Here is a 7,922-nt window from a genome sequence, read left to right on the forward strand (position 1 = left end):
GAAATCGCGGGCTGTGCTCGTGGTGGTCTTCCAGACCAGCCAGAGCTTCTCGCGTGTAGTGGGTCGCTCCAGATTGGTGAGAGAGCGATTGACCTCCCGTATGTAACGGTCGACGTTAGAGGCACGGTTAGTCGGGTCAAAGCGTTCTATGTCCTTGGCGAAGGACTCGATCCGTCGGTCGCGGACGTCCCTTTCCCGCGTGGTGAGCAGATCCTCAGAGTCGGATGACGGTGAGTCACTGAGGTCGTCCTGCTCCGGGCCGCGCCCCCCCCAATCCAGAAAGGGGTGGGCGTCGCCTCGACCATGGCAACGTCCTTCCTCCCGTCCCGGGGGAGGGGAGGAGTCGATGTAGCGATCATCGCGGTGCTGCCCCCCATCGCGCTCGAGCACCGATGAGGGGTCGCGGTGATGGCGGTCATCATGGCGTGGCGGCGGCGTGTTGTCACGATTGTGATCATCGCGGCGACGCCCCCCCTCGCGCGTGCGTGGTGGGGAGTCGTCGCGGTAGTCACGCTCGCTTCTCCTAGTCTCCTGGTGATCGTCCCAGCGGTCGTCTCCCCCCCACCCCAAAGGTGGGGGGCAGTCGTCGCGGCGACGGTCATCTTGGCGACATGGCGGAGAGTAGGCACGACGGCGGTCAACATAGCGATGTCCCCCCTCGCTCTTGCGTTGCGGGGGGTCATCTTGGCGACATGGCGGAGAGTAGGCACGACGGCGGTCAACATAGCGATGTCCCCCCTCGCTCTTGCGTTGCGGGGGGTCATCTTGGCGACATGGCGGAGAGTAGGCACGACGGCGGTCAACATAGCGATGTCCCCCCTCGCTCTTGCGTTGTGGGGGGTCATAGCGGTCGTCGTAGCGTCGTGGCGGAGAATAGTCACGATGGCGTTCACCATAGTGAGGCTCCTCCCTGCGCCTTGACGGCGGGGGAAAATCGTCACGACGGTGGCCGCCATGGTGTTGTGGCGGAGAATAGTCGCGATGGCGTTCCGTGTGGCGTTCGTTGCCCCAGCGGTCGTCTGCCCGCCGCCCTGTGGGCGGGGGGCAGTCATCCGGGCGTGGGGGCGGGGAATAGTCGCGATGGCGGTGTGGGGAAGCATGGTCGCGGCGGTGGCCTTCGCGGCGAGGCTCCTCCCCCCGCCGTGACGGCGGGGAGAGGTCCTCACAGCGGCGGCTCTCCCAGCGGCGGCCATCGCCTCTCAGCCACGGGGGAGCGCGGTCGCTCCTGTGTCTATTCCCCCCCTCCTCTCGTGGAGGGGAGACTTCGGTCCTACTGTACTCGAACCATGGTTGTTCAAAGGTGGCCTTTTTGTGGCCCCTCTCACGGGTTAGCGAGCCCCCTCGGTCGTCCCTATGCGATTGCCTTAAGGACGTGGACTCGAACGGGGGATTGGGTCCCCTGGCCTCACTGGGCTGGGACCCGAGTACGACGGGCGTGTCGATGTCGTATGGCGAGGGTTCGGCTCCACTACCGAGCCCGTTACGCAGTGCAGCCGGCGTCTGGACGCCGTGCGATGAGGACGCTTGTGGAGGCAGACTTACCTGCCTCTCTTCTCCTGGGACCTGGTGGGGGGTGGACGAGAACGGAGGCTTGTCGGTTTCACGCTTACCGTCATTGCCTCCCTCTCCATCACCCTCTTCCTCAGAATCTGCTTGGGCTGCTCGCAGTTTCCTTTCCAAGTCCTGGATTGTCCTCTCTTGGTCTTCGTTTGAGACCTCCAGGCACGCATTTTGCCTGTCCAACTCAGTTGCTCGGTTATGCAGCTGTGTGTTGGTTTTTCGGTGAAAGGTTTCTCTGTGGAGAACGAGATAAAGCAGCTCTGACAGCATGGTGCAGTTTACCGTACCTGCACTTTTCATGGCGGCTGCTTTTCCTTCCAACATTTTCTCACATTCTGATTCTGTGAGCTTCCGCAGATATTCGATCTGTCCTTCGCTAGGAGGAACCGCGTTCATGAGCGCTTCATGTAACAGCTGGTCGGGCGAGGCCGAGTGCTCTGCAGCAGCGCTCTGGCCGTTGTGCTGTGACATCTTACCTGCTAGTCAGTGCACTTCTTAAGCTTAGGTGGAGCTCGTACCTGTAGCTTGAATGTCAAATAGCTTGTATTTGAGAGGCAAACGTAAAATAGGCTTGTGGTCAAACTGTGTTTGCAAAAGTCCTATGGTTGAATTTTAAATATAAGCAGGTTTTAATTCAACTGTCGTTGCCTAATGTTAGGAGTTAGTCGCTATGCAAGCTTGAAATAAGGGGTTCTTAAATCAAAACGATTGAACTGTGTTAGTTGTCTGTGTCAGTCTGAATCTGTGTCAGTCTGAGCGGTGGTAGCTCTGTCTGGCTCCGCTCGTTCTGGCTGGAAGCTGTTTCGGGAGGTTATTAGCATTCAGTGCTTGGCATGCGCTTCAGTGGTTACACAATGCAATTTAGGTAATTCAGTGTTTCAGTCAAAATTGTGATATTTGTGGTAAACTCTGCCTGAAAGATGCCTCACACGGGGCACCAAATGTTGTGCTCGTTATTTGGGTGAATTTAGTTAGGTAAAATAAAATCTTAATAATCCGAAAATTATTAATATTTCATAAAGTTATTAAAATCAAATATGTAATCCTTGGTAAGGATTAACCTAGGGGCACCACCGGCTTAATCACCGGACCTAATCTGAATCACCTTAGTCTAATCTGAAAGGAGAGAGTTCTTATATCTTAGACAACAGTTTACCACAATTCCACAAAATCACTCTGAAACAGTTGAATTCTAATAAAAGTTGACAATATTTATTATATATATAAAATAAAAGAGAGGGATTGGCAATACAGTCAGTGGATTCACGTTGTAACTGAGTTACCATCTAAACATTTCAATGCATGGTCGGTGAATGTGAGGGAGGGGTATTTATCTGCATCAAAAGTGTAAAGCACCGGATGAACACTAGAGGGAGGCAGAGTGTGTGTGTGTGTGGGTGTGTGTGTGTGCGTGAGGGGTCTGTTCTCAAAATGGCCGACCCGGAAGGACCGACTAGGCACAAAATGGAGGATACGGGGGTGTGCTTTCGGGCCAAAATGGCGATCGGCCCAAGATGGAGACTAAGGGAATGCGTTCTCGGCACAAAATGGCGGTTAGCCGACTAATAGCTATGTGTGTGAGTATTTAGCAAGGAAGGGTCCGTTCACGCGCTTGCGCACGTGCCCGTGAGTGAGAAATAACCGTCTAGATGAAAAACAGGGCCGTGAGGCTCTTACTCCGCCACGATTAGTTAATCGACTTTGAATTGGCGAAACAAGTTCCTCTCAGCTCGTTGGCTATATTAGATCCACTCGGTGGATCGGTGAAGAAGTAACTGGCTAGCGTCTAAACACTCGGATTCAGTAATGCACATATAACACACAGTCACAGTCAGATATAAACAGTCACAGATTCATTCACAGTATCATATCAGTTAATCATGTACATCTAAAGATATATATATCATCTAACTCTAACAATTCTAAGCCCGGACGTGAGTGATCAATTCAGTCTCTTACTTGGCTTGTTCGCTCAGCTCTGCAAACGCAGATGCAGTGGTTTGTTGCGGTCGGACTCGCAAGGTTCCTCCAGCGGGGAGGAGAGGGGCTCGTGGAGCGGGCGGCCGCTTGTCCCGAAGAGGAAGCCGTGGAGGCAGGAGCGGGGGGTTGAGAATAGGCAGTCGATCTCAGCTGGCCACGCTGAGTTCTTGCATCTGCTGTCGTCTCAGTGGAGGAAAGGGGGAACCTCACAGCTCGCTTCTTCGGGTTGAGGGCGCTCAGGCGATGCGGGTCGGTTTCAGGATATCAGAGCTGGCTTGGCCCTGATGTGGAGGTCGTCGGCCTGGTTGCGGCCTGGGCGGCTCGGGTCCGAGCAGGGGGGAAGGGCGGTTTGTCTCGGGACACAAACGTACGTCCTGTTGCGACGATTAGTCACTTAGAACTTCTCAGAGGAGGACCTGTCTGCAGCTAGGCTGCTTAGGAACTGAAGTTTTCAGGCTTTCAAACCTGTATATGTTTTGGGGTGCAGGGCGTGTCTTTGCTGTGGTTTAGGCACACCGATTGGTTCCCCTTATCTCGCTGCTGTGGGACAAAGGAATCGGCTCGCATCCCTGTGGCTTTATCACGGGTGTGGTATTCAAATTGCCCCAAATGGCCAAGTCTGTGGGGGTTAGGTGCTCCCACTGTTTCCACTAGGATCAGCCAGTATTCAACAACATGTCTCTCATTCAATGTCAGTGTTCAAACAACATGTCTTTCATTCAATATCACTGTTAACTCAATATCAATATTAATTCAATATCAATACCAATACTCCAATATGTCTGGCCCAACAATGCTCTGAGTGCAACTGCAAGCATTATTTACAGACATGGTGACGTTTTACTTTGATGACAGCCTAGCGTTGCCAGCCTTCTAAAAAAGGTTTGGTAACGTGTATTTCAGGGTTGTAGGGTTAACGTTAGGTGAATCAGAGGTGTGGAAAAGCCTGGGTTTTGCTTTGACTTGCAAATATGCCATAGGCTGTAGGGCTGGAGGGCGACCACGCTGGGGACCGCGCGCCGTTTGTTGGACGAGAAAAAGCCTTGCCTCGCTGAAAATGCGGTAGGCTACATTTCGCCATATCAGTTTTATAAACCCATCAAGACCCAGCCCAAGCAGAAGACATCTGTGTGCTCAATAGATGACACAATGAGTTATTCCTGTCCCAAAGTACAAGTAAAACCTTTCTAACAGTTCAACTTTGTTTCTGCTCACAGAAGCGAATTGAGCTGCGGGTGCCCCCCGCATTCCGTAAAGTAACGTTGCAGACGTCCGTATTTGTGAAATTGGTGTCTTAACATTAACGTTAATTGATTGATAGAATCGTGATAGTATCGAATCGGGAGATAAGTGAATCGCCACAGCCCTACTCGTCAGTCATCGTCATATTGTGCAGTGCCCTGTTTTCGTGCAATTCGGCATAGCGCCACCTACTGGCAACATAAAAATGTGGTTTATCTCAAGAACCGTTCGTCCGATCGACTTCAACTTTGGGGAGTGCGCTGATGGGAACTCGACACAGTGCAGTGCAGAATTTCATGCAATTTGGCACAGCGCCACCTATTGGCCACACAAAAAGTGGTTTATCTTGAGAACTGTTCGTCCGATCGACTTCAAACCCGAGGAGTGCGCTTAGGGGGACGCAAGGAAGTGCAGGGAGCTGAATTATGTGCAAGTTGGCATAGCGCCACCTACTGGCAACACAAAAAGCACTTTATCTTTATAGCCATTCATCTGATCGACTTCAAACTTCAAACTCAGGGAGTGCGCTTATGGGGACTCAACGGAGTGCAGGGAGCTGAATTCCGTGCAATTTGGCATAGCGCCACCTACTGGCAACACAAAAAGCGGTTTATCTCGATAGCCATTCATCTGATCGACTTCAAACTTGGGGAGTGTGCTGCTGGGACCCTGACATAGAGCAGTGCCGAATTTTGTGCAATTCGGCACAGCGCCACCTATTGGCAACACAAAAAGTGGTTTATCTTGAGAACCGTTCATCCGATTGACTTCAAACTTGGGGAGTGTGCTCCTGGGAACTCGAAGTAGTGCGGCACTGAATGTCTTGCAAATCTTGCAATTTCCCGTGTCACCTACTGGCAAACTTGGGGAGTGCGCTGCTCGGACCCCGATGGAGTGCGGTGCTGCATTTCATGCAATTTGGACTTATTCCAGGACTGACTTTTTTCTTGTCTTTCGCGTATCTCGAGAACCGTTTGTCGGATCGGATTACCTTTTAATAATATATTTCACTGACCCCTTGGACATGGCTCGTGCCCTGAGGCTCGGAGGGAAAAAATTTAAATAAACAAAACTGCTGTTGTGTGTGTGTGTGTGTGTGTGATTGATAACGTGTATGTCGCTTGCAGCCATTTTAGCCGAGCCTGCAGTGGAATAAGGGGTTGCTAATCCGAGACGAAGAATGAAGAATGAAGGCTGTCTCACGTTGAGGCTAGCACCAAGGCCGGCGCGTGCATTTCTGCCACCCTAGGCGACAACAAATAATGCCGCCCTATTTTGCAACGTGCCATACCACAATATGCGCATTTTTGCGTGCGTGCAAAAATATTCAAGGCACCGCACCAAACACAGCCTAGCTCAATAACCTGTCTCCAACAGCAGTCAGCACAGCTATTTCCCAAGTCAGAATCATCCGATTTCAGCTCCTCAATATAATATAGTCAGAGCAAATAAATCTCTCCTATGCACCCACCCTCGTGCGTAAAGCAAGCGCACACGCACACGCACACACACACACACACACACACAAGGTGCGCACGGCGGCGCAAGTTAGTTAACGCTTCACAATAACACAGCTTCACAATAGCACATAACTTTCTCGTGTGCGTAAAGCGTGCGCGCGCGCGCACACACACGCACACACACACACACAAAGTGCGCATGGCAGCAAGCATGATATTAAGTTATATAAACAGCAGATTTCTGTATTACAACTAGAGAGCGAATAGCCTAATATTCTTACCTTTCAGAAGTGTACACGGCGTGCCTTCATCGCAGCAAAGGTCCTAACTGCCTCCTCCATGTCGATTTTCTGTGCCAAATCATGTTCAATGGAAATGGTGGCCAGTCCATTCAGTCTATCTTGTTTCATTGTGCTCCGAAGGTAATTCTTTATTAGTTTCAACTTGGAAAAACTGCGTTCTCCCGAGGCAACTGAAACGGGGAGGGTGAGAAGCACTCGTAATGCTATAAACGCATTTGGAAAAACGGATGCAATGTAATTTTCACAGATGAACTTCAGTGCATCTAGTGGTTTAGTTCCACCTGATAGACGTCTGCTCAAGCCACTCAACTCCGCAAAAAGTTCCAGTCCGTCAATATCTCTGGACTCGCTGTGTGTCAGGGCTTTTTCCAGTTTTGGAGAACATTTTTATCCTTGATGGATCAGGGCGTCTTCTTCCCTGCTACTCCCGGGTGCTGGTGCAGCGTCGCTACTAGTAGCAACAGCGGTATTGCTAGTACTACTAGCAATAGCAGCTAGCACAGTGCTGCTAGCTGTCTCCGGCGCCAGCGAACTTGAAGGTGCACCAGGTCGGGCGAGGGCCAGGCCCGCAGCGGCAGCGATGGTGTTAGCACTAGCAGCAGCACGGACGGTAGCAGTAGTAGTCGATGTGCTGCTGCTGCCCGCTGCTGCTGCTGGCGGCAGCGGCCTCCGTCTCCGGTGGTGCCGGTGGACTTGGTAGATCCCTCCCGTCTCCGATGGCGTTGTTGTCAGACTTGTCATTAGCCGCGGCAGACCCGGGTTCAATAAGGAACCCCTCTGCTGTTCCCGTACTTGCTCCTTTTGCACTCGCTTCTTTTTAAACTGGGCACCAGACAATTTTGGTCACTTAGGGTTAAGAAATTATGTTTAACTGGCACTTTTTTTTCGCTTTGTCTTGGTTGTGGCATTGTTGGGGTGAGGGCGGGCCACCGCGGGAGCAGGTAGGCGGGTGCTGCAGGTGCATGAAGCCCAGCCATTGGTGCAGCGCCACATTGACCCATTCCTCAGCAAATGACTATAGACCAAATCACCGTGACGTCACCATGTAAACAAATTTACTTCCGGGTACCACTTGGGGAAGGCGGCAGGTTTAAATGTGCGTGTTGTCAAATAAATGCTGTCAAACCCTCTCGCTGTTTTCGGCCGACTACTTTCAATTTAAATGGTTAAACGGTTGGTAAACATGCTTGTCCGACGTATCTAGCCTTTCTTCTGTGTTTGTTTTATGTAGTGTTAGCTAGCTAATAACGTTTGTTTGTCTGTCAAACTCGCTGTTTTTTTTGCAGACTCGTGAGAAGAGCCTGGTGACGCGAGGTTATTACAGACAGAGCTACTGACGCCAAGTTAATTTAATTTAGCTTCAAGTCTACTCTGGTCT

This window comes from Poromitra crassiceps (genome assembly GCF_964638095.1).
Source record: "Poromitra crassiceps genome assembly, chromosome: 3".
Taxonomy (NCBI): Eukaryota; Metazoa; Chordata; class Actinopteri; order Beryciformes; family Melamphaidae; genus Poromitra; species Poromitra crassiceps.